Source organism: Gorilla gorilla, chromosome 3 (genome assembly GCF_029281585.2).
Source record: "Gorilla gorilla gorilla isolate KB3781 chromosome 3, NHGRI_mGorGor1-v2.1_pri, whole genome shotgun sequence".
NCBI classification, from domain to species: Eukaryota; Metazoa; Chordata; class Mammalia; order Primates; family Hominidae; genus Gorilla; species Gorilla gorilla.
The window spans coordinates 149416273-149443560 of record NC_073227.2 but is presented as its reverse complement, the minus strand read 5'-3'; positions in this window follow the sequence as shown (position 1 = coordinate 149443560).

Below are 27288 nucleotides of genomic sequence, written 5' to 3'. Positions count from 1 at the left end.
TTGCATCAGTGCTCATAAGGATGTGGCACCCAGGCAGCCTCATGCAATCATGATGAGAGCTTGAATTCCTTTATTTCGGAAAGTATCTGGTCATTTCTGTTAAAATGTTAAAAGGACATAACCTTAGACTCAGCAACTCTACCTCTAGAAATTTAACCTATGAAAACAAAATCACAAGCCTAAAATGATATATGTAGAAGAGTGTTCACTGCAGCGTTGTTTGTAATACCAAAGCAACTGGAGATAGTCCAAATGGCCACCAATAAAGTAATGGTTAAATATATTAAGGTACATCCACAGGACGGACAATTCTGCAGTTATCACTGAGGAGTTGGAGCTTTGTACTGACCTGAAAATCTAAGATAATATAGTTTAAGTAAAAAAGGTACAAGTTGTAGGGAAATATGTATAATATGATATTATGATATAAAGAAAAAACCTCTATAAATATGTGTAGATTCATATATGTATGCACATATAATTCATGTATCATTCATGTAAATACATATATTAGAAAAATGTGGAAAAATACCTACCAAATATTAATATTGGTTATTTCAGGGAGATATGATTAGAGATAGAATAGGAAACTAATAATTTTTCCTTTATATACCTCTGTAGTATAAAGCATATTATAAAAGAAGCAGCTAATCCTGCCACTTTACTCCTACTTTAATGTATTTATTTATTCAACAAATATTTACTGGAGCTTAAACTTAAAACTAAAATTGTGTAATCACTTAAAAGGAAAATTCAAAATAATCCCAACCAACAGGTAAAATCATTTAGCTATTTTGGATATATTCTGCATCAATGAAATCGTTCGGTGGCAGCTACTTAAAAATTTTATTGAAGTAGTTTTATAGTTAGAAAACCAATGGGTAACATGAGTCCAGTAATAAAAAAATATTCTTATTATTTATTCTATGCTTCATGACATAAAACCAAATATATTATAGGTGTTTGATGAGATTCAGAACTTTTTCCCTTAATACATGGTCAACCTCAGTTACTCTCTGAACCCCATTCTATGAGAAAATGAGAAGACCTACCTCAAGAGAAGAATGTAAATCTAAATTCTCACACCTGATTGTAAATTTGCTTTCTATAGTTTGGGTGGGTATTGCATTAGTCAGAAACCCAGAAGTTCGACTCTTCATGTTCTCCTCAGAGAAGTCACAAATAAATTTAAGACAATCATTGCCAAAAGTTGACTTGAGAGGCTTTCTGAGAAATGCATTTTCTAGCCATTCCTCTAGATTTTCTGGGCTCTTTACTCTCTGTTTATATTAACTCCTGCATTCTTTTATCCTGTTTTTTTGTTTTTGCTTTTTAAATATTTTTTTTCTTTTTTTGGTCCTGGGGGACCTCAGAGCCAAATGTAATACCCAATTGTAGTAACCAACTTATCCTAAGTTCCCGAGAGCATTTCTTGATTCTACTTTACGTGATAGTTTATCTACCTTTGTATTCTTGAAGTTTTTTCTTTAAACTGTTATTTAAGTGTTACGGTATATTATTATTTTTTAAATAATAACTGTTAAAATATATTTACTATTTTCCATAAATATTAAAAAATCAAATTAAGATATTTCTCGGACACAAGGAAGCAAATATTGAATATACTATACCAACTTTAATTATGCATAAAGGTGCGTTTATGTTATTTTCTGAAGAGTATTTTTAATTTTCCTCCAACTATGCAAACACAAATATTTTTGAAGATGGTTCCACAATGGAGAGAAAGACATTTTTACTTGAGTGGTTCTCCAATAAATTATGTTCTCAAATGACTTATCATAAATCATTACTTACTGTTCAAAATATGACAGAATTCAGACTTTTATGGGCCTTGTAAGAGTGCCAGCATATGTATACTGAAAACAATTAATTCATCTCTCCACTCAATTAATCTGAAGTTTTGGCCATTCTTTCAGTAAGGAAAAGGGATCTCTTTGGATTTCTCTGCTGTTAATGACAAAGCCAGAGTCAAGAAGTATTTCTTTGACTGCACTGGCTCCATTACTTTATTTAAGAAATCTCATTATCCCCCCCACAAAAAAAAAACTTTAATTGTAGAGAAGCACAGAATTCTGCCACAATTTTACTTTTCTCACCCTCATTTTTATGAGCTATTTGAAACCTATATTGTATTAAGACTAGTTTTGTTATAGAACACTGGATTCTGAGTATTGGCTCATGGGGCTTATGTTCAGCATAAGTGTAAAATTCAACTGATGAAGATTTCAAAGAGGCTGGGTCAGAATCAGAAAGATTTACAACGATTAAAACCTAATATGAGGACTATTATAATTCTTTGTATTTTCGTGGTTCTTTGGAGTTTCAGAGGATCATTGGAATAAATTATTCCATTTGGTCCATATAATAATCCTGGGTCATGTATTATTCCCGTTTTGAAAAATGAAAAAACTGGAGTTTATGGAAGATAAATGACTAACCCAGGTTTTTCAAGGTAGGGAATGACAAAGAACACGAGCATAGACCTCTCTCTTCATTCTCCATGGTTCAACTAAAACAAGGTCACTGCCTTTTTAAAGATTGTCTAAAAGCTAGGGGACAGCAGAAAGGTAAATATGACTCCTCCTTCTGTGATACTACAGAGTACCTCTATGCTGACCACCTCCTTCTATGGCAGGCACCAGCCCTGTCCCACAACCAAAGTGTCTGGAAGTGTGTCTGTCTACCCAGAGTTTAAGTCTAATCAAGAGGAAGGGAATCCCCCTTTATTCCAGCCTCATGCTCACTTTGTAAATTCCCATTTTCTTTCTTAGAGCAAGTCCTTTTTTGGAGTGTAAATGTCTACTTTCTCTACCGTGATATACCAGTAACTCTATCCAGGAGGACTTGGTCCATTGTTATCAACTGGGAAATTCTTTAAATGTACAGTTGGTTCCTCCAACTCTAGATGTTTGGTGCTATGTCCAATATCTTTAATAAAACCCTGGTGATCTATTCCCACTTGGTCACGTGGAGCCAGCCTAATGCATTCCCTTTTAAAAGGGATCTCTCCAGGCCCAGGGGAGACAACGTCTGTGTGATCTTCCTGCAGTTTTCAGACTTTCGGCTTAATCTCCTACAAGCAGTTGCTTGAAGAAGAGCATGTACATGTCGTACCAGGACCAAACGACGATAGCTGTTTGTGGAGTGCTTTGAATCTATATATAAAGAAACAATTCTCTCTATCCTCATTCTGCTTCCACCAAAACCAAAAGGATCTTCAGAAACTTAACACATCAAATATAAACCCAATGTATATAACTCTATATAGACTTAAATAGAATACTTATCTTTTTAATTTAGAATATCTACATTCAAGTTATTTCATAGTATTTTTCCAAAATGATTGATAGATTATTTACTTCCTAGAACTAAATGAGCTATTATCGTGGTTTTGGCTTATGTATGTGCGATTTTTTTCTTTTAGTTTTATCTCCTGATCAAATAACCAGCCTTCTCCAAAGAGAAACTTAAGTCCCTAGGGAATATAGAAAACAGCAACTTGGAAACAGCAATTTTTCTGTCTTCTCACCATCAAGTCCTAGTCTCAGCTCTTTACAGAAATTTTCAGATGCATTCTTTCTCACTTACTATCTGCAGAGCTCTAACTACCTTCAAAAGTACAACAAAAGCAGAAATGAAAAGAGGTAATATGTCTATCTGGATCCTCTTCGTGCCATCAGCATCTCGCATATTGAAGACATTCAAGAAATGTGGGGTGGATGGATGGGCAAATAATAAAAGAATTAACAAATTCAATATGACTCGTTTGTTTCAGTTAACTATTGCTCTATGGTTTAAAATAGCAATGCTTTTTTTATTTCTTGGGATTCTGTGGGCTGGCTGGGCAGATTTGCTGCTGGATTTGCCTGGGATTATCCACTCAGCTGCATTTAGCTGCAGGATCAGCTGGGATGAAAGTGCGGCCTCACTTGGATGTCTGATGGTTGGTACTGGCTGTGAGCTGGAATGCCTTGGTTCTCCTTCACTTGTGCTCTCATTTTCTAGTGAGTTAGACAGGCTTCCTTACATGGCAAATGCAGGGCAGCATTCAAAGGGTGTGAAGGTAGAAGGTGCATGTCCTCTTATTTCCAGACTTCAACATTCACACAGCATTACTTCTACTGCATATGTCAGTCAAGGAAAGACACAAGGCCAGTCCAGATTCAGGGGTTGGAGAAATGTACTCCACCTGTGGAATGAAGGGACTGCAAAGAATTTGTTTCACCGTCTACCCCCTAGCCACCCTCTTGTATAGTCCTTGCACGTGCAAAATGTGCTCACCTCCTCTCAAGCCCCCAGTAAGTCTCATTCATTCAGAGCATCTGGCTCAGATTCCAATATCTAGAATTTGTAGCCACATTTAATTTATCACCCACTCATGCACCATAAAATCAGCACCTGCTACAAGTAAGCTGTAAGAGTTCCTGCCCCATTTATAAATAACCTCCTGGACTCAATCACTTCCCTCCTCCTTTGCACCACTTCCTCCCTAATTAACGAATTTTCCAATACCTGACCTCTTGCTTTGCCTCTCACTTTTATCTCTACATTTTCTCCTCCTATCCGCCGATACAGTTTGTCTAACATAGCCTAGGAATCTTCTTCTCAGAAACGTTTTATTCCCTTTCTGGTTCCCTTCTGCTTCTGTGTCTCTTAGTAACTAACCCATCCCAACAACCCCCATATGGCTAGAGTGAGGGTCAGATGGAGTAAAGAGATTAAACTAATGTTTTGAAATATTTATGATGTTTCTTGGAAAATCAAAGCAGTTGAGTTTTATTTATGACTTCAGTAATGATTTGCAGTTTAATACTTCAGTGATTCACTCCCCTGTCTATAAAATAGAATAAATGATCTGACCTGGGGCTATAGCTTGCCTCCTACCGATCTACAATTTGTTACTCAGAGAATTTCCAGAGACATTGCTATATATTCTACTTTTTCATCCCATGGAAAAACTATATTACTTTACAGTGATCACACATTTTAATTGGCAAGTTTAATTATATACTATAATCATCTTCTGAATTATACCTCAGAATGGTTTGATCAAGAAGAACTGATTTTATTAAATTTGACAGAACTCACTTACAATTAACTTCCTAGAGAATAACTTCTGTTAAAAAAGAAATTGCTATTTGTGTTTCATCTTACATTCTTATTATAATCTTACCCCTGATTTATTATGATAAAGAGAACTAAAAATGGCTATACTTCTTTCTTTTATAATAGATTTCTTAAGCACTCATTTCACATACCAAAACAACTTGAATGAAGTAACCAAACCATCACTGTGATTCCTTTTGCTAGAAATAGGGTCAGAGCTGATAAATTAACTTCATTTATCAGGTATATGTCTTTAGTCTCCATAATCCATGGGCTCTGCCCAAAAGTAAAACACCATACAATATAATTTATAATTGGAGCTATTTGTTTAGAAATAGCGTTTGTTATTTTCTGTGCCTATAATTGTTTAAAGCTGTGAACATCCCATGCTCCTGACTTTTTGTAATTTCATTTGGGCATTCCCTACCAAAATAAACTCAGATTTTCATACTTGAATATTATCTTCAGGCATCACTTAAACTCCAGCTATGAATTCTGATAGCAGCTTGTGCAGAATAACTATTAAGAAAATACATTGATTATCCAAAATATACTTTTGAGCCACATTCTAAACATTCTCAATAAGCCAAACATAATTGATTCATTTACTCAACAAATATCTGTCTACCATGTGCAGGAGATACATATGAAACAAAGCCCTGGCCTCTGTTCCACTTACATCCTAGTGTGTGAAAAAGTCAGTCAAATAAATAAGTAAGTGTAGAGGGCACTCAACAGAGATTAGTCAAGTAAGGAAATAATAAAACAGAATGAAGAGATAGTGAATACAAGGTTGGGGCAGGGGGAAAGGAGGTTGCTATTTTATGTAGCAGTATTGCCTATTATTAATAGATATAGATGAGGCCATAATGTCTGACAAATTTATTTCAGTCCAGGTAACTGACCTCCAGAATGTATTTCTAACTCTGGCCAAGCTCTCTCTTCCTCTCTCCAGGATTACATGGCAGATTATGCCTCCTTTGTCTCCCATGTTACTGATCTTAGCACACTGATATTGGACAATCGTGGATTTCTTATCGCCTGATACCTTCCTTAATTCCACGGAGTCTGATTAAGACAAAACAACTGATGCAAAGATTGCCTTCCTTTTTAGAGACTTATCTTTGAATCTGTTATATTCTTGAAAGTGGGCAAATCAGGCTTCTTGAGGTTGGAAATTAAAGTTCTCAACAGAACTACTACCATTCAACTCAGCAGTACCACTACTAGGTATCTACCCAAAGGAAAAGAAATGATTACATCAAAAAGATACCTGCATTCGTATGTTTACTGCAGCACTATTCACAATAGTAAAGATATGGAATCAACCAGACAGTCCATCAATGGTTGATTGGATAAAGAGAACATGGCATATATATGATGGAATATTCTTCAGCCATAAAAAAGAATGAAATCCTGTGTTTTGCAGTAATGTGGTTGGAACTGGAGGCCATTATCTTAAGTGAAACAATTGGGAAATAGAAAGTCAAATATTGCATGTTCTCGTAAGTGGTAGCTAAAGAAAGTACACACAGACATAGAGTATGGAATACTAGACAGTGGAGACTAGGAAGTGTGGAAGATGGTAAGGGATGAAAAATTATTATACTTAGCGGATACAATGTACACTATTCAGGCAATGGTTACACTAAAAAGCCTACACTTCACCACTACCTAATATATTCATGTAACAAAACTGCATTCATACTCTTTAAATTTATACAAATAAATAAATAAATAAAAATGAAGTTCCTTGCTGAAGTCATCCCTGCTCTGTGTTTTTCCTTTGAAGATTTATCAAGTCTTTTCTCTTTTCTATTCAAAGCCAGAGAAAAGAACTTAAAAAATGCCAGAAGCCAAAAAATAAAAATTTAAAAACCCTGCAACTGCCTTATATGAAAATAATCTGAGTTGACATAAAAATTAAATTGTAGATCTTTTACTAGATGTTTCAGTTATATACAAGTTAGCTTTTACGATCATTTACCTTAATGCTTAGCCAAAATTTGTTACCTCACACTAAATTCTCATCCTGTCCATAAAAGTCCATCAGCATGGATTTAGCAGTTTAAATTCCTATCTGTGTTTCTAAAATGGGATCCTTTTCAGACCACTATCTTAATTATTTTTCTGTTGATTGCTTCCTGTGCAGCTGCTTTGAACTTCATGGAGATTTGGTCTTCTGATCTCCACTTCTTACCCACGGAGACTGAAATTGTAATTCTGCTTATCCTTATCACCCACCTTGAGAAGTTATAGTTTCTTGATCTGATTTCCCATTTCTAATCCTAAATCTGGGGACTTTTATGAATATTAATCACTGTGCAATATTGCACCGCAGCAATGCTGAAAACATGAGGACTGTACAGTATGACTTAATCACATTATTTAAATATAAAAGATTCAGTTAGGTCTATGAAGGAGAAATAATCCTAAACTATAGCCATTCAGCTTAATTGAGTACAGTACTATAGGTAAGTATTGTTTCAAGGAGTGGAGAAGATTATGTGAATTGCTCTGGAAAACCAGTAAGGCTTTTAGCTCCTATGGTTCTGCTTAGTCTACCAGCTTGCTCTGTTTCCCACTGTGGTATGCCTGTAGATAAATACTCTGCAAGAAACGTTTACTCCAGGCTTTTGCTGGATCACAACCACGAAAGTGATCAGCTAGAACAGAGAAAATTAAAAAGTTTAAGGATTAAAAAGTTTGTTAATTTCAGGGAGAATGAATATTATGAATAACTAAAAACTTTTCTTAATGGAAATGGCTTTTGAGTTAGAAAAGCATTAGAATGAAAATTGCTATTCCCTCCTACTCTGCTTTCTCATTGTATGATAAATGATAGTCAGGTTTCCTGCACTAGCCAATTTCCATATTTTTGAGATATTTTTCTGGTGGCCATTGTTATACAAAGTCAGCTTATCATTTACACTGCCCATTAACTATTTTTCTTACTTTTTTCTTTCTGTCTTTCTCATGCATTCTCTTTCACTCTTTGTCAGTCAAATACATGCAATCTAGGATTTTTAAAAACCATACTGCAATTTGAAACTTGGATATTCATTATCACAGTACTATTACTATATAGATTACCTAGTCAAAAGGCAGCATGGAAATATGCTGGCCAAATTAGCAAACAAATATGAAAGATTATCAGTTGCTGGGCAATAAGTTAGTTGCTTAGGTTTTTTTTTTTTTTTTTTTAGCTAAAAAGAAGAAAACAAAAGGTGGAGAATCAGTAGATTAGGTGGATAGGTATGACAAGAACATTTTCCCCATGCTATCAATAAAGATTTCCTCTACGTAAACTGGTTTTAGTTTGAATCTGTTTAGATTTGTAATCTCCAGGAATGAATGACAAATAAAGATAATGATTTTTACCAATCCTCTAAGTTAACAAAAAAAGCCATTGTGCTGTGGTACAATTTACCTCTTCAATAAAGACATTTCTAAGTGATGAGAAGGATTGCTGATTTTCATTTGACAAAATTTTATTATGGTAAACTTTGCTTTCTCAAATTTAATTTACTGTGACACTAAAATGTAATATTGCAATAAATTCTCCACGGGTCTCGGTCTATACTAAAACTTTTCTAAACTGCTAGAAAGATCATTCTTTGATTGGCTTTTTAATGTTCTGGGACCAGCAAAAAGGAGATTATATTATACATTTTTACTTCTATTTCTGGTAAACTTACTGGTTTTGATAAAACCCAAAGCACTTGCTGCTAGGGCATCTATGAAAACAGACACATTGTAAGCTATCAGGGTTTTTAATTTTTCATTCATTCATTTATTCAGCACACTTAAATTGTGCGAAACACTACCTAAACACTGATGAGGGGTGAGAAGGAACACTGCCATGCTATCAGATTGCTCCTTTCCTGTTAGAGACCAAGATTCAGGAAGGTAGACATTGCAGGGTTTATTGTAAACCAAGTCGGCTTCTCCTTCAGTTTTCTGTGCTATGAACTACACCAAGTCCCAGGCACATCATATCATCCATCTACCTACAGCACAGCTACCGAGCACTAAATATGCACCCTGTAGGCCGGGCGCGGTGGCTCAGGCCTGTAATCCCAGCACTTTGGGAGGCCGAGGCCGGCGGATCACGAGGTCAGGAGATCAAGATCATCCTGGCTAACACGCTGAAACTCCGTCTCTACTAAAAACACAAAAAATTAGCCAGGTGTGGTGGTGGGCGCCTGTAGTCCCAACTACTCGGGAGGCTGAGGCAGGAGAATGGCGTGAACCCAGGAGGCGGAGCTTGCAGTGAGCCGAGATGGTGCCACTGCACTCCAGCCTGAGCGACAGAGCGAGACTCTTGTCTCAAAAAAAAAAAAAAAAAAATGCACCCTGTATTCTGGGAGAAAGAAATGCACACCTAATCTGAAACATCGGATGGTTTCAGAATGCCATTAATATATTAATTGTCAAAAATGTAAGCTAATATTTGCCTCACTCTTCTTTTATATATATTCTCTTAGAACCTAGAGTCTTCTTGAGGCACCTCTTAAGATTATTAAATGTGTGGTCTTAAAAAGTTAGTGCAACTTTCAAAAGTTTTAAATGTAAAACCAGGTGTACCTAAACCACTGGGGAAATCTGGCTCAATTTGAATTATCATTTTTCACCCATTCTACTTTATGCTTGGTTTCTCTTGAAATTTTCTTCTCAAGTACAGGCAAAGTTCCTGTCATTAGGGAGCTACTGTTGTGTGAAGTCAGCAAGTGCATTTCAAACTTTAAAATATGCATTAAGGGAATTATATTTGCAGTCAGTAATTGCAGTATGCTCTAAAACCCTGGCCTAACAGGTCCAAGGACAGTGCTGTAGTTGTGTTTATAATAACGACTTGCTATAACAACTTTATGTAAACATGATCTCAGTAAGCGTTCATTTCATAATGACTTCGGCTATCAATACTCAATCTACTTAGTTATCAGAAACTGTCAATATGCCCTTCACCTCACGTTCTTAAGTGACAAGTTCCACTTCTCCAGCTTGTTATTTATTTGTTAGCTTTATTGATTTAAATTCCTTCTCTGCTTCTATTCGTATGTCTAGAAGAGAATAATATTAGCACACACTTTGTGACAAAGATTCAATAACAAGCTTAAAGTGATCACTATGGGATCAATCTGTAAGGTCAAGGAAAAATGAAGGGATATAAGTATACAACACTGTGTTTACCACTATTCTTAATTTACACCAAACCGACTGCCATGAATGTAATTTTCAAATTCAGACATTTCATTTTCAGCTAATAAGGAACCCACTCCTATCATTTAACAAACATTTTTGAGGATCTGCTATGTTCTTGCCACTGGATTGGGTATAGAAAGATGAATATGACGTGCTCTTTCTTCATATCCTTGTGAGAGAAAGCAATTTTACAAAGAATCACGCTACAATGAAGTGAGTACCAAAGTAAAAATATGAATGTTTTGCATGTTGAATTTTGAGATATATAATTACAACTGCTTCCTAAGGAGAGCCTTAAAAATGAAAGTCCTTGATAGGATTGTGTATGCAAAGTTGAAATAGAGGCTCAAGAGTTAAATTTCTTTGCATCATAGAAGTAGGACAATTTGACAATTCAGGAGAGAGATCTAGGACAACACTGCCCAGTAGAAATATAATGTGAATCACATATGTAATTTCGAAAAGTGAGTCACATTTAAAAAGAATAAAACAGGTGAAATTAATTTTAATAATATATTTTATTGAAACCAATATATCTAAAACATTGTCATTTTAACATATAATCAATATTTGAAAAATTATTAATGAGATATTTTATGTTCTTTTTCCCAACTGTCTTCAAAATCTATTGTGTATTTGACACTTGCTGCACATCTGATCTCATACTAGCTACACTTCAAGTGCTCAAGAGTCACCATAGACCACAGGTGACTAGTGGCTGGAGTACTGGACAGTGTAGATCTAGCAAATGAAAGAGGAGAGGAGAATGGGTAAGATGGCAGAAGCAGGTGCACTCTGTCATAGGATCTCTCCCACAAACCCCCACAATCTTCAGTGAAGTCCACCATCCTCATAAATGCTTGACATGAGGAATTTGTGCTGTGGAAAATGACAAAGCTAAGTTTCACAAAAGCATTGATGTGGTGTGGGACAAATGCAACAATACTTTTTTTTTTTTTTGAGATGGAGTCTCACTCTGTCACCCAGGCTGGAGTATGATGGTGCAATCTCAGCTCACTGCAACTTCCGCCTCCCAGGTTCAAGCGATTCTCCTGCCTCAGCTTCCTGTATAGCTGGGATTACAGGTGCACACCACCACACCCAGCTAATTTTTGTATTTTCAGTAGAGACGGGGTTTCACCATGTTAGTCAGGCTGATCTTGAACTCCTGACCTCATGATCCACCCACCTCAGCCCCCCAAAGTGCTGGGATTACAGGCGTGAGCCACCACGCCCGACAAATGCAATAATATTTTTAAAGACAAGAAGGCATGAAGGGTGTGAATATGTAGCTGAAGAGGTCTGGGAGTTGTTATTAAGAGATAAACCAGACAGATGGTGTGAGAATAGGAAGTACTGTGTATACCATGCACAGGGGTTTGGTTTTATGTCGGATACAAGAGGGAACCATGGAGTAGGCTTATGCCTGAGAATATATAATTTGATTTCTGTTTATCATTTTCACTTGGATGTCTTACAGGCACTTCAAACTCAACATTATGAAAATTTAACTCATTGAACCATTCCTTCAAACCTGTTATTTCTGTTTCTTAATTCCTCCTGCTCCTTTAATCTTCTAAGCCTATCTCCTAATATCCTGCAAAACACTACTTTCCTCTTTTTCCACTGCCCAATCCTATTCCGTATCACGACTATCTCCCAACTGGATTACTACAATTGGTCTCCCTCTTCCAACTTGATCTATTTTAATCCATTCTCCACAGAAGTATAGATTTTTCTAAAATGCAAAGTAAATTATAAAGTTTCATGTTAGTCTCCTGCTTTTCTTAGAAGAAATTCGCAATCTCCTTAAATTAGTTTAGATGCTGAATGATCTGAATGCTGATTACCTCTCCAGCTTTATTCCCATTTTCTTTTTTTCCACTCTCCACTGCAGCCATATTAAACTTCTTTTAGTCCATCAATTGTGCCTACCACATCAGGGCCTTTGGCAGGGGCTGCATCCTCCGTATTGAACATACTGTCTAATTGTTTTGGTCTCTATATACATGACCTTCTCCTAGGAAGTATTTACATGTGTCCCCAAGTGTAGATTGAATTACTCTCATATATGGCTATCTAGAACTCTGTACTTCCCCTATAACACATAGCAGACTGTTTTATAATTTCTCACGAATGTGATAATTTTCCAGTGAACTATTTTCTCCCTTAACAAAAAGGGTAACTATGTCTTTTCTCCTGTGATATCTCTAGTGCAAACCACACCTGGTACAGATTAGATACTCAGTAAATGTGTGTTAAATGATCAATTTATATCAATAGATTGGAGTGTTAGAGAGATCAGAGAAAGGTATCAAGTTAGGTTACTGCAATACTCTATATAATAATAGGTGTTGAAAGCTTGAACTAAGGTAGGAGTACAAATAATGGGTGAGGGATGAATGAGATATAGTGAAAGACATATAGAAAGTAAATTTGCCAGAGCCTGGTAACTAACTGGATGTTGGAGGTAAAGAAGAGGGAGTTTAAAATGATTCCCAATTTTAAATCTGAGATGGTTAGTGATGTCAATAAAAGAAGAAACACAAAAAGATCAGCAAGCTTGTGTGTAGGGAAGTTACAATAAGGTTGTAAAGAAATAATGAGATCTGTTGGACACATTTAGTTTGAGGGCACAGTAGGAGATTCAACTGCTGATTGAGAGCCTCCAACTAAAAGTAAAGCTCTGAAAATTCAGGAAAGTAGTAGGAAGTGAAAATAGAAAGTTGAAAGTCATTGACCTACAAATGATAGTTGAAGTCACAGGAATGGGTAAAATCGAGAAGCAAGAGTATGTTGAATGAAAAGGGAAAGAAAAAATGAGGACAGCACCTCAAGAGCCCCCAGTTGCAGGGATTTGGCTGAAGAACCAAAGCCATAGTACTGCTGGTCAAAAACGGAAGGTTGAACACATTTGTCTATGTTCAGTCCATCTATAAACCACATTAAAATAAAAATACAGGAGTTGTATTTAAAAGGATAACTCATAAGAACAAGCAGAACAGGAGCAAGACAAGAAAAGAAGAAAAGAATATAAAATTTTGGGAGGGAGTAAACATTTGCACAAATGATAACTTAGCAAGCCTGGGGGGAAATACCACAATGAAATCTTAATCCAGTATGGAGAATGTTTGAGATCCAAATCAATTTATAATACCTAACCCCCAAATGGCTCAGTAAGAACTGGCCGTGCTGTATACTTCAGAGCTGGAGTAAAGCTCCACCCACATGCTCAGTGCTTCCATTTAAATTGTTAGTTGCCAACCCTTCGGTTTGAACAGTCAAACCAAATATTACCAGGCCACAAAAGAGAACTTTTATTATGAAATACAAAAACCGAGGCAGACAGCTAAAACTTGCAGGAGACAGATTTTGCAGGCAGAATAAAATTCCCAGGAAAATTACTGTTAATATTCTTAGAAAATAAAACAAAATACTGCAACCATGAGTAAGAACAGGATATCATTTTTTAAAGGGAACATTTCAAGAACCAAATAGGGATGCATTTCTAAAAAGTTATAAATTTGAGAGCAGAAATTAAAAATCCAAAAAGAGAAGTTTGAAGAGAAATTTAGGAAATATTCTAGAAAACTGGGCAAAAAAAGACAAAGAGAATAGATAAAAATAAGAAAATCAAAGTCTGGTCTAGAAATTATAATAAAATAGGTGTTCCACAAAGAGAAAACAGGAAAGAGACAGGAGAAAACCACTTGTATTAGTTTCCTATGGCTGCTATAACCAATTCCCACAAACTTGGTGGCTTAAAACAACACAAATGTATTCTTTTACAGTCAAGAGGCAAGAAATCCAAAATCAGTTTCACTAGGCTAAAGTCAAGGTGCTTGCAAGGGCTGGTTCCTCCTGGAGGCCCTAGGGGAGAATCCATTTCCTTAACTTTCTCAGCTTATAGAAACTGCTTATATTCCTTGGCTCATGGTTCCTTGCCTTTATCCTCAAAGTGCATTACTTCAACCTATGCTTCTGGCATACACCACCTTCACTGATTCTGACTCCTCTGTTGTCTGCTTACAAGAATTATCAGGCCCACCCAGATAACCCAGGATAAACTTCCTATCTTAAGGCACTTAACTCCATCACATCTGCGAAGTCCTTTTTGCCATAGAAGGAAGCATTCCCAGGTTCCAAGGCTTGGGACATGGGCATCTATGGCAGGCAGAGATGGGGCGTTATTCAGCCTGCTACACCATTGATGAAATAATTCATGGAAATTTCCCACAACTGAAAGATCTTACTTTGGAGATAAAAATGACATCCCACTACCCAGCACAGGGATGAAAACAGAGCCACAACAAGCACTCTATAGTGAACTTTTAGAATATTAGAGAGGTATGAAGATCCTATAGACTACAGGATAAATCATAACGACTTCACTCTTCTCAAGAGCACTGGACATTAGAAGACAGTGAATCAATACTTTAAACAGTTTAAGGAAATTATTTTCAACTTAGTATTCCATAACCAACTAATCTACTATTCAAGCATCTAATTAGTGTAATTCTGATATCAAAACCTGACAAAGACACTATAAAATATAAAAATCTGGCTGGGCATGGTGGCTCATGCCTGTAATTCCAGTAATTTGGGAGGCCAAGCTGGGTGGATCACCTGAGGTCAGGAGTTCAAGACCGGCCTGGACAACATGGTGAAACCCTGTCTCTACTAAAAATACAAAAAGTAGCCGGGCGTGGTGGTGGGTGCCCGTAGTCCCAGCTACTCAGGAGGCTGAGGCAGGAGAATTGCTTGAACCCAGGAGGCAGAGGTTGCAGTGAGCCGAGATTGAGCCACTGCTCTCCAGCCTGGGTGACAGAGCAAGACTCCATCTTGAATAAACATAAATAAAAATAAAAATCTAGGTCAACATCTCTCTTAGATTAAAAACTCCTAGATGAAATATTACCAAAACAAATCCAGCAATACATTAAAAGCATAAGACATCAACACCAGGTAAAGCTTATTCCCAGAAGGCAAGGTTAGTTTAACATTTGAAATACAATCAGTGTATATTACCACATCGACAGAATAAAGGGAAAAAACAACATACCAATAGACTAAGAAAAAGCAATTGAGAAAATTTAATATCCATTTATGGCTAAAAAAAAAACTCAAAGCAAGCCAGTAATACAAAAGAACTTTCTTAGCCTGATGAAGGGCATCAAAGAAAAGCTTACAGAGAATACTAAACTTAATGGTGAAACATTGTACAGTTTCCCACTAAGACAAGCAAAGTGAGACAAATAAGAATGGTCATTATCACCACTTCTAGTAAAATGAGGAAAAGATATATAAAAGATATAAATATTTAAATAGAAGGAGTAAAATAGTCATTATTTGGAGATGATATTTCTATGCATGTAGAAAATCCAAAAACTTCTATAAACTATTTAATAAGCATATTGAGCAAGGTCATTGGACACAAATTTGACATACAAAAATATGTTGTATTTTATATACTACCAACAAAACAATTGAGAAATAAAAAATAAAACTTTTTTAAATACCATTTCCAGGCCAAGTGTGATGGCTCAAATTCCAGTGCTTTGAGAAGTTGAGGCAGGAGGATCACTTGATGCCAGGAGTTTGAGATTAGTCTGGGCAACACTGCAAGACCCCATCTCTACCAAAAAAATAATTAGCCAGGTGTGGTGGTGCAAGCTTGTTAAGTCCTAATTACTTCAGAGGCTGAGGCAGGAGGATCACTTAAGCCTAGGAGTTCAAGACTTCATGAGCTATGATTACACCCCTGCAACAGAGTGAAACCCTCTCTCCAGAAAATAAAGGAAGAAAACCTATTTCCAAAAACGTCAAAAAATATGGGATGAAAACAACAGGAGAAAATAAAACTCCAAAACAATATGGGAGTAAATTCAACAGAAGTTGTAGAAGACCTCTATCTTGAGAAATATAAATATTGCTGAGAGAAATTGAAAAACATCTAAATAAATGGGATAACATGTTTATGAATTAGAAGAATCAATATTGCTAAGATGTCAATTCCTGCCCAAAAAGTTATATAGATTTTATTCAATCCCAATTATATTCCCTGGCTGGAAGTTTTTTGTTTTGTTTTGTTTTGTTTTTGGTGAACATTGATGAGCTGATTTTAAAATTTATATGAAACTTCAAAAAACTTGTAACAGCCAAAGACAATCTTGAAGAAGAATCAACTTGGAGAACTTACATTTCCAGATAGCAACATTACTATAAATCTACAACAAATGAGACCACGTTAATGGTCCAAAGATAGAAAAATACATTAACAAACAGAACAGAGTATAGAAAGAGACCTACAGATAAATAGTCATCTAATTTACTCCAAAGATGCTACTGCAATTCAGCAGGGCATATGCTGTTTTTCTCAATAAATGGTGCTGGAAATTGAGCATCCATACGGAAAAACAATAAACCTTGACCTACTTTATACCATATACAAAAATTAACTTTGGTAGCTCATAGAGGTGTTCTTCTTCTAGGAGAAAATATAAGATAATTTTTGTAATCTAGTAAAATATTAAGCAGAAATAAAAAAATAAAAATCATTGGTAAATACAATGTTATGGATGAATCCCAAAAACATATTGAATGAAAAAATATAAACACAAAAAGGCACAAACAGTATGATTCCATTTATATGAGGTTCAAGAAGGCAAAATTAATCTATGTTACACTAGTCAGAATAGTAATAACCCCTAAAGGGTACATATTAAATGGCATGGGCACTAAGCATCCTTTTTAGCTGATGGAAATATTCTATATCTTAATTTGGGTGGTGTATACAAGTATATACATATGTAAAAAAATTCATAGGAACTATTTTTAAGCCTTGTGCAACCTACTATATAAAAGTTATACCTCAATACAATTTAAAGGGCTAAATTGAGATTCTAAGTGTCAGGGTAGAATAAAACACATTTTTAGACATGTGAAGTCACAAACTATTTGCTTTCTGTGAAAACTACTTGGGGATGGTATTATATAGAATGGGAGGGCAAACTAACAATAAGGAACATCTGAAATAGAAAAAAACAAAGGATCTAATGTAAATGACGAGTTAATGGGTGCAGCACACCAACATGGCACATGTATACATATGTAACAAACCTGCACATTGTGCACATGTACCCTAGAACTTAAAATATAATTAAAGAAAAAACAGGAGATCTAACAAAGGAGAGGTGACAGAGTTCCCAGCAGGACAGTCAATAAATCCCCCAATTACACCCCGGATGTGGAGGGAAAACAGCCCAACCTAGAGCAAGCCCTAGGAGAGATGCCTCCAAAAATATTAATTTGATAGAATATCAGAAACATCTGAACATCTAAAGAGGCAATTTAGGCAATTGCTGAGAGTTTGAGGTTTAGTTAACAGAAGGCACAAAGAAGAGCAAAAAAATGAATAAATGAGACAATCATTTATTTCCAGGAAAGTGAAAACTTGTATAGGAAAAATAATGTAAACATAGTTTACTAACATGGTTCCTTAAACATTATTTATATGGTTACAATCGGGTAACCACTGAATATTTATCTAACCAACTTATAACCATATTGAGGGGCTGGCAAGTTGTACATAATAAATGTACATATGAAGGAGGGAAATAAAAGAGGCTAAATAGCTTTGTCCCATTTAGTGGGAAGTTAAGAGATGATGCCTAAAACAGAACAACCAAATGCAGTGTTGTAAGCATTTTTATGTCAGCACATCAAATAAATAGCAAAATAATTGGCTAAGAGGTGAAAGGAGTTACCTCTAGGGTAGGAGGAATGGTGGGAAGCATGACTGGTAATTGATACTTTGTAGTAAACCTGGCAGAATATTTCAACTCCTTAAATTAATGTGCTTGTAAAATCTTGATTGAAATAACAACTTCAAAAATTTTCAAAAAGAGGAAGAGTGATGAAACAGAATCTGAAAAGAGATGATTGGAGTCAGGAGATGAACTTCAGAAGAACTAATGTTTGGACTGAGTGATAAATGGCTCCTGATCATGGTCTAGATGGAACATCTCAAGGTTTTCAAATTAAGTTTTCAATGCTCTACCCTTGCATTTTAAACCTATCATTTTTCAGAGCAACACCTTTCTTTTTTGAAACTCCTTTTTCTCAATGCAAAATTCTTTAAATAATTTTTGAAGCATTCTGTCAGTATTTTGTGCTTGCTGGGAAAAGAAATTTTCTTCTTTTTATTATTGCTATCTCTCAACACCTTCAGTAGAGAATTTATTACTTATTAAAGCAGATGACATTCCCTGAGAGTTTTCAGGAATTATAAACAATTACAGGAAAGAGAGGTGTTTCCATTACCAAAAGGGCAGTAATGATAGAATACACTATTGAATATGCCAGCAAGATCATAGAGTTTAGAGAGCAAGCACAGCATTTTAACCTTTATTCTAGCTGATAGAAGATGATGCAGTATTCTATTATCCACAATGACAAGTGATTTATTGGGATACTTTCTTTTCTTCCAAAGTGTTTTAAACCATTGTTTTTTTCTCCAAGTGCACTGATTTTTCATCTTCGTACATGCATGGGGCTGTAAGCACTTGAGTGATCATTTTTTCAAAAATCAACATTCTCACCTCTAGAGATATTCACCTTGTTAATGCTACATCACAAATTGAGGTTTGCCAGTGTTGCATGCCAGAACAGCTTTTATTTAGGCAGATTTTGTTAGTATCCTAGTTGAAAATTAACCACAGGCTTTGGAAATCTGTTCCTACAAACATTTCCCTAAAAATCTGCTTTCTGAAATTTTATTTTAAGAAAAACCATAATGTAGGGAGCCAGATATTTTTGCTAAAAGAAAAATATTTTAAAATAGGATTCCCAAAAATTGAACGATGCAGGGAGCAGATTAAAGGCTGATAGTGGGACTGTAATGATTATATATCGTGTCATTTTTCAGGCCTGATATTCTGGTGTAGGCTTTCTTTTCCCTCAAGGGAGGTGAGATTATCAGTCTTGTGGTAATGGATCAGAAAACCATCAGACAAGCAGTTTTGCTGAGCTTCTGAAATGAGAACAAAAAATTTAAGGACATTTCCTCCTAATGTTCTTCTCCAATGGAGAGAAAGACCCATACTTCAAGTCACTTCTAGAGTGGCAGATTATTATTTAGTTTTCAGGTAGGGAGTTGGGGGGATTATTAGAATGCTGAGTCAAATGGCGCTTTGCAACATTGATATCTTTTTGACAAATTGCCCAGATTTCATGGTTAATGAGCCATTGTTATCTGTGCTCTGTAGATGTACAAAATTAAAGTTCTGAAAGACTAAAGACTGCCACTCTAGTGCATTTTCCATTTTCAATTGCCCTTTGTAATTTTGCTATATACTAAAATTTAGAAATATATATGTATGAGATGGGGAAAAATTATAAAGGAAGAATGCATTACTAAGATAACAATCAGTATAGTTTCAGGTTGCTTTTATTTTAAAATTTATAATCTAGCAAGAAGGAAGTCTTAGGTATTGATATATAAATCTTAGATTAAGGAACAAAAGAATTGGATTCTAGCTACCTAGCTGAGTGGGTTTCGGTAAATTAATTTTTGTGCATCTAGGGCTTGATCGTCATCCAAAAATAAAGTGAAAAGATAGAGAGATGAACTCTAAAAATGCTTCTAACTCCAAAAATGTTTGTATTTTTGAAATACCACAAATACTATGAAATATTAATCTGCAATTTTTCCTGTTTAAAATATTCTAAGATTTTATCTATGCCCATTTAATAACTTTTATCTATTTGTTTTTACTATTAATCTTTTGATTTACATAGACTTTAAAATCATATACATAAAGAACATTAGAAAAATTTGTTGATAATCAAGTGTATTTCAGATGAATTACAGTGTTGAATGTAAAAATAAATGAATAAAACTACATATAAATGAAGAAAAATCCAATAAGAACAAATATAAATATAACCTTGTTTTCAATAATATCATTTTAAGCTAATACCAAGATAGAAATTACAAAGAAAAAGATTGATAGCATTGTCTGAAAAATTAAAAACAAAATTAAAAGGCAAAATATCTGTGCTGAATGTGTAGAAAAAGATAATATCTTCAAAATCAGTAGAAGATTATAAACATCCTAATATTAACATGAGCAAAGAAAGGGGAAACGTAGTCAACTGTACTTAACATCAGTGAACTGTAAATAAATATGAAAAATTGCATATCACTTGGGTATTTTTCAATGTTTTATAATAACATTCAGTTAGAGGAGGTTCTGGAAATGAGTACTCATATACTGTTAATGGACATGTTAGGTGGAAAAAAATTCTGGAGTGTATTTTGACAATATGACTCTAAAGTCTGAGAATTTTGCTTTCCATTGCATTCAACAAGTCAATTTTGGAGACTGTGGTCTAAAAGAGTATCATGAGCGTACTTTCATCTGAATGGGGTGAAATGCCACTGGAGGGTTTTAGACAGAGGAGTGAAATGATCTGACTGATGTGTTGAGAACAGACAGCAAGTGGCAAGAGAAGGAAGCAATGAGGCAAGTCACAAAGCAAAAAGTAATGGCAGCTTAGAAGGATAATATTAAGATAAAAGAAAAAATGTTCAGTTTAGTGTTAAGCACAAAAAGTAAGTTAGGTTACAAATCACCATGAACAGTCTGCCTCTATTTGTGTTCAAAATATAATTATGTCCATAGATAACAGGTTATCTCTAAGAAGAATTTTTTTTGTTTTTTAATATCTCTATATTTTCAAACATATACATGTAACTTCACATTTTATAATCAGAAAATATAAAACATGTTACAAATATAACTATATATCTTGATTCAGAAGTTCCCAGGACATGGAGCTATAACATAACTAGCACAAACTGACCCAAGAAAATAAATTTATCTCAACACTTGGGTTGTTCAGTGCCCATTAAGTCACATGGCTAAATTAAAGGAAGAAAAAGTAACAAGAATTTGAGCATGTTGTGATTTGGACCATGTAACCAAAGTACATACAGGATCCTAAAGAGGCCTCTCAGCAAACTCTTGCCATGCAAATAAGTTTAAAGCTCAATGTTGTATTATACTTAAAATTTTGAAATTTGGTATTAGAAAACAAAGTCCAACAAATTATTCAAAAGCAAAGTTTATATAACTAGAAAAAAATGAATGAGTGACAGAGAAAAAGAAACTTTCCAAATGGAGGAAATATGTGTGCAGCCCAGCATGATCATTTTATTTGATGTTAAAATTATGGCATTAATTAAGTTGTTATTAAACTTCTTTAATATTATGAAAGATTTCAGCCATATTAAAAAGTATAGGTTTAATAAACTACCTAGTTTAAGAAAAACTTCCATTCATCTCTCTCCCTACCTCGAAATATTATTTGGTAGGGAATTTTATTTATCCCTAGAAATATTATTTATCCTAAATTTGGTGTTTGTAACTTCCAAGTATGTTTTTATAATTTTACTGTATAAACTATGTACATATAAGTGTTGTTGTTCATGTCTCTATTCTTTACAAAATAGTAGCATACTATACTTATGCCATATATATGTATGTATATATATATATGCAAGATTATATTTTTAGATTATATTGTAATTTGGCTCTAATTCATAATTTTAATTGTTTTATTTTAATGAATTAATATGACAAAATTTATGTATTCATTCTCCTGTGGATATATATAAGTTTTTTCCAATTTTTCAAACAATGTTTCAACATTCTTATATGTATCTCCTGTATACATATAAAGAAGTGTCCCTAGATTATATACATGGGAATGGAATTTTGGGGTTTTAAGGTTATGCACATCTTTAGGTTTGCAATATGTGGCTTCAATTGCCCTCCAAAGTCATTGTACCAATTTATACTCTCACCAACAGTGTTTACAGTGTCTTATGATATACAGAACCTTTTACATTTAGATTAATCTTTTTGATGCTAAGTCTTAAGAAATCCATCCCTAGTGTGATGTCAAAAATATTTTTTCTATGCTTTCTTCTGAAAGGAATTTAGTTTCATTTTCATGTTTGAACCTTTAATACACCTGGAATTGGTTTTTGTTTATGTTGTACTCTATAGATTCATTTTTGTTTCCCTATGAATAACCTACTGATTTAACAAAATCTGAAGTTAATCTGCATCTCTACCCTCCTTCAGGAAGAAAAACAACAATCCAATGTACCCTCAAAAAGCTCTAAATTCCATGAAACCTGGCTTCTAAAGTTATTTGTGGCTGCTTCAACCCGGTGTATAAATCACCTATGTAGTGTAACACTGAGCCCCAAATTAATGTGAAGGCAGACCTATATTTGCAAATTATCAGAGGAAAAATTCTGCCAAACCAACTCCCAGTTCAGGCTGAAAGAGGTAGGTTGGCTCCCTGTGCCATGGGATAGATATTTTTCTGGTTCACCCTTGACCTATTCACTGGTGTTACAACCTGATGATCGTTTTTCATTTTATTTTCTGTTTCTTTTTCAACCCCCTGGCTCATGTAGATCCACGGCATCATTTTCTGTCCCTAAAGAGTGTTAAATTCCAATTCTTGTTACTGAGAGATGGAACCAACCCCAACCCCGAACTTTCAAGGTGGTTGCCACATTACCTTTTGCTCCAGGAATTTTTTCCTCATTGTTTATCTCCCTTGAGATTTTCCAATTCTTTTGGGAGCAATTAAATAGATAGTTGTTATATCTGATTTAGTGTTTTTAGGTATTTAAAAACTGAAGGCCGCTTGAGTTATCTAATATCCCCTATCCAGAAAATGAAGCCCTCTAAGTTGTTTTAATATGTCAAGATTGGCTGTCATATTTAATATTCAATTCAATGCTGAAGATAGTTTTAGGGTTGCTAAAAATGAAATTTAATCTTCCATATATGATTCATAGAGAAATCTTTATATTCATGTCACATTCAAAATGGCTCTCGTCCTTTCTTAGATCTTTTTCAGCTTCTTTTTTCAGAGGCCAAAGATACAGAATTTGGTTACTTTCAAAGCTCTGTTATTTAACTCCATTTATGAAGGTACTTAAATTTATATAAACAAAAATTGATGTAAATGTTTATCTTACTCATCTCATCTTACATTTTCTTGATTTTTATTGGTCTACTATGTATCACGATCTACAAAAATTCAAGAAGTCAGTTCAGTAATTTTGTCATTTTCCCACTATTCCCATGCCTAGCCTATGCCACAGTAAAGCAAACTGGAGTGCATTTTCCATCCAAATGTAAAATATTTTTCTGCCTCTGAGCCTTTGCTTATGCTTTAATCTGTCCACATGCCCTTATCCATCACTCTTCAAGTTCAATATTCAACACCCTATACATCCTACAAGCCTTTTTAAATGTCTATCGTCTTTATGAAAGGACTGTTTATTACCCTCAGTATGATCTTCAGTCTTTTTCTGTAGAACTCCTGTGGTTCTTATCGTATTTATCTTAAGTTATTGCTTCATTGGGATTTTAAATTTTGTTTTAGTTTAGAAAATAAGAATCTCTTTTTTTGTATTCTTGTATTTCACGAGCACTTTGAGAACTTGTAGAATGTCAACAAATACTGAAATTGAAGGTAAATAAAAATTTCTATGCAAGTCAAAATGATTGTTTTAAATAATTAGAGTATCATTTTCTTAAATATAACCCTTAAAGAGAAGATTTAGAAGTGTTAAATGCTATGTAAAAGATATGACAACATGCTGAATAAACTTCTCTGGATTTCTACAAAATGAAGGTAGTAGACTAGATGTCTCCTAAGATGTCTCCCATCTCTAATATGCTAATATTATTCATCAACTTCATATACACATTAATGTGTGTATCAGTCAGGATGCATAGGGTTCACACTGTGAGAGCACAGGATTCAAACCTACCCAGTCTAGTTCTAAAGTTCATGATTTTAACTACTATGATATACTTCTCAAATTGTACAAGAGGTCTTTATAATCAATAAATATAATTTATTGAATTAAGTTATGAACCAATTTATTAAATATAAATACTATTTTACAATAATAATTTAATTAAACTTAAATTACAATGAATTTATGGTATAAATTTAGAATTTAAATTAATTTATGATATAAAATGTAATAATTTATATATTATATTAATTATATGAATATATTTACTGCATATATAAACCTTCATACACCTTAGACAGTATACCATAGCAGTTAAAATAATGGACTTTAGAATCAGACCAAATAGATTTGAAACCTGTCCTTCACACTCATTGTGTGACTTTGAGCAACTTGCTTAAGCCGTCTCTTTCTTATTATAGTTTTATGATGTGTAAAATCTGAATAGAGTACCTGCTTCACAGGGTTTTGTGTGTATTAAATGAGTGTACACAAGTAAAGTACTCTTTGCCAAGAGCATAATAAGTACTCAATAAAAGTTCATTATTGTTTTTCTTACATCTATATACTTGAAAATAACTATCAAACACTGGATTGATGTTGGTGACTGATTATGTTTTAAGAAAAAACAACTAATTTTTCCTAAAACTCTCTCATCCCCAAATCAGAGAATAGAACTATAAATCTAAAGTGAACTCTCTCTCCCTTTACAATTCCAGAACCATTTATCTGTTTTTTCAAAATAGGACCAAATGTGTTTTTGTACCTATCCTAACACTTTGACAGATAATCATGACCCTTTTATCTCTATCACTCAAGTTTTTTATCTATCAATATAAAATATGTTACATATCTTTATATTTATAGATTTCCTCAACCAACAGATGTTCAGAAAAATCTAAAGCCCTGGCATAAAATTTCTTAGCCTTCTGATTTTAATGTAGCCTTGCTATATTTTCTATTTTAAATTGTGTATAGGGATGCTAAGGAACTTATTAATAAAAAGTTACTTCTAGGACTGGCACAATATAGAATATAAATTTCATTGCATTTTATGTTAACCATGTTTATGGATTGGAAGAATTAATATTATTAAAATGTCCCTACTACCCAAAGCAGTCTACAGATTCAATGCAATCCATATCAAAATTCCAATGTCATTTTTCATAGAAGCAGGAAAAAAAAGCCCTAAAATTTATATGGGAGCACAAACAAACCAGAATGAGCCAAGGCAATCATGAGCAAAAAGAACAAACCTGATGGTATCATACCACCTGTTTTCAAACTATACTACAAAGCTACAGTAATTAAAACAGCATCATACTGACAAAAAATAGACACATTGACCACTGAAACAGAATAGTGAGCCCCAAAATGAACTCACATGTGGACAGTCAACTGCTTTTCAACAAATGTGTCAAGAATATGCAATGGGAAAAGGATAGTTGCTTCAATAAATGGTGCTGGCAAAACTGGATATCCACAGGCAGAAGAATGAAATTGAAATCTTGTCACATACCATATACAAAAATCAACTCAAAATAGATTAGATACTTAAGCATATGACCAGAAACTATAAAACTACTAGAAGAAACATGGAGGGAAACTACACAACATCGGTCTGGGCAATGATTTCTTGGATTTAACCCCGAAAGTACAGGGAACAAAAGCAAAAGTAGAAAAAAGGAAATACATCAAATTAAACAGCTTCTGCACAGGAAAGGAAACAATTAACAGTGTGCAGAGACAACCTACAGATTGGGAGAAAATATTTGTAAACCATACACCCTATAAAGGTTTAATATACAAAATATGTAAGGAGCTCAAACAAGTCAGTATCAAGAAAGTAAAAATTCTAATTTAAAAATGGGAAAAAGAGCTCCTGAAGGAAGCACTAAACATGCAAAGGAACAACCGGTACCAGCCACTGCAAAAACATCCCAAATTGTAAAGACCATCGAGGCTAGGAAGAAACTGCATCAACTAATGAGCAAAATCACCAGCTAACATCATAATGACAGGATCAAATTCACACATAACAATATTAACCTTAAATGTAAATGGGCTAAATGCTCCAATTAAAAGACAAAGGCTGGCAAATTGGATAAAGAGTCAAGACCCATCAGTGTGCTGTATTCAGGAAACCCATCTCACATGCAGAGATACACATAGGCTCAAAATAAAAGGATGGAGGAAGATCTACCAAGCAAATGGAAAACAAAAAATGGCAGGGGTTGTAATCCTAGTCTCTGATAAAACAGACTTTAAAACAACAAAGATCAAAAGAGACAAAGAAGGCCATTACATAATGGTAAAGGGATCAGCTCAAAAAGAAGAACTAACTATCCTAAATATATATGCACCCAATACAGGAGCACCCAGATTCACAAAGCAAGTCCTTAGAGACCTACAAAGAGACTTAGACTCCCACACAATAATAATGGGAGACTTTAACACCCCACTGTCAACATTAGACAGATCAATGAGACAAAGTTAACAAGGATACCCAGGAATTGAACTCAGCTCTGCACCAAGCAGACCTAATAGACATCTACAGAACTCTCCACCCCAAATCAACAGAATATACATTCTTTTCAGCACCACACCACACCTATTCCAAAACTGACCACATAGTTGGAAGTAAAGCTCTCCTCAGCAAATGTAAAAGAACAGAAATTATAACAAACTGTCTCTCAGACCACAGTTCAATCAAACTAGAACTCAGGATTAAGAAACTCACTCAAAACCACTCAACTACATGGAAACTGAACAACCTGCTCCTGAATGACTACTGGGTACATAACGAAATGAAGGCAGAAATAAAGATGTTCTTTGAAACCAACGAGAACAAAGTCACAACATGCCAGAATCTCTGGGACACATTCAAAGCAGTGTGTAGAGAGAAATTTACAGCACTAAATGCCCACAAGAGAAAGCAGGAAAGATCCAAAATTGACACCCTAACATCGCAATTAAAAGAACTAGAGAAGCTAGAGCAAACACATTCAAAAGCTAGCAGAAGGCAAGAAATAACTAAAATCCGAGCAGAACTGAAGAAAATAGAAACACAAAAATCCCTTCAAAAAAATCAATGAATTCAG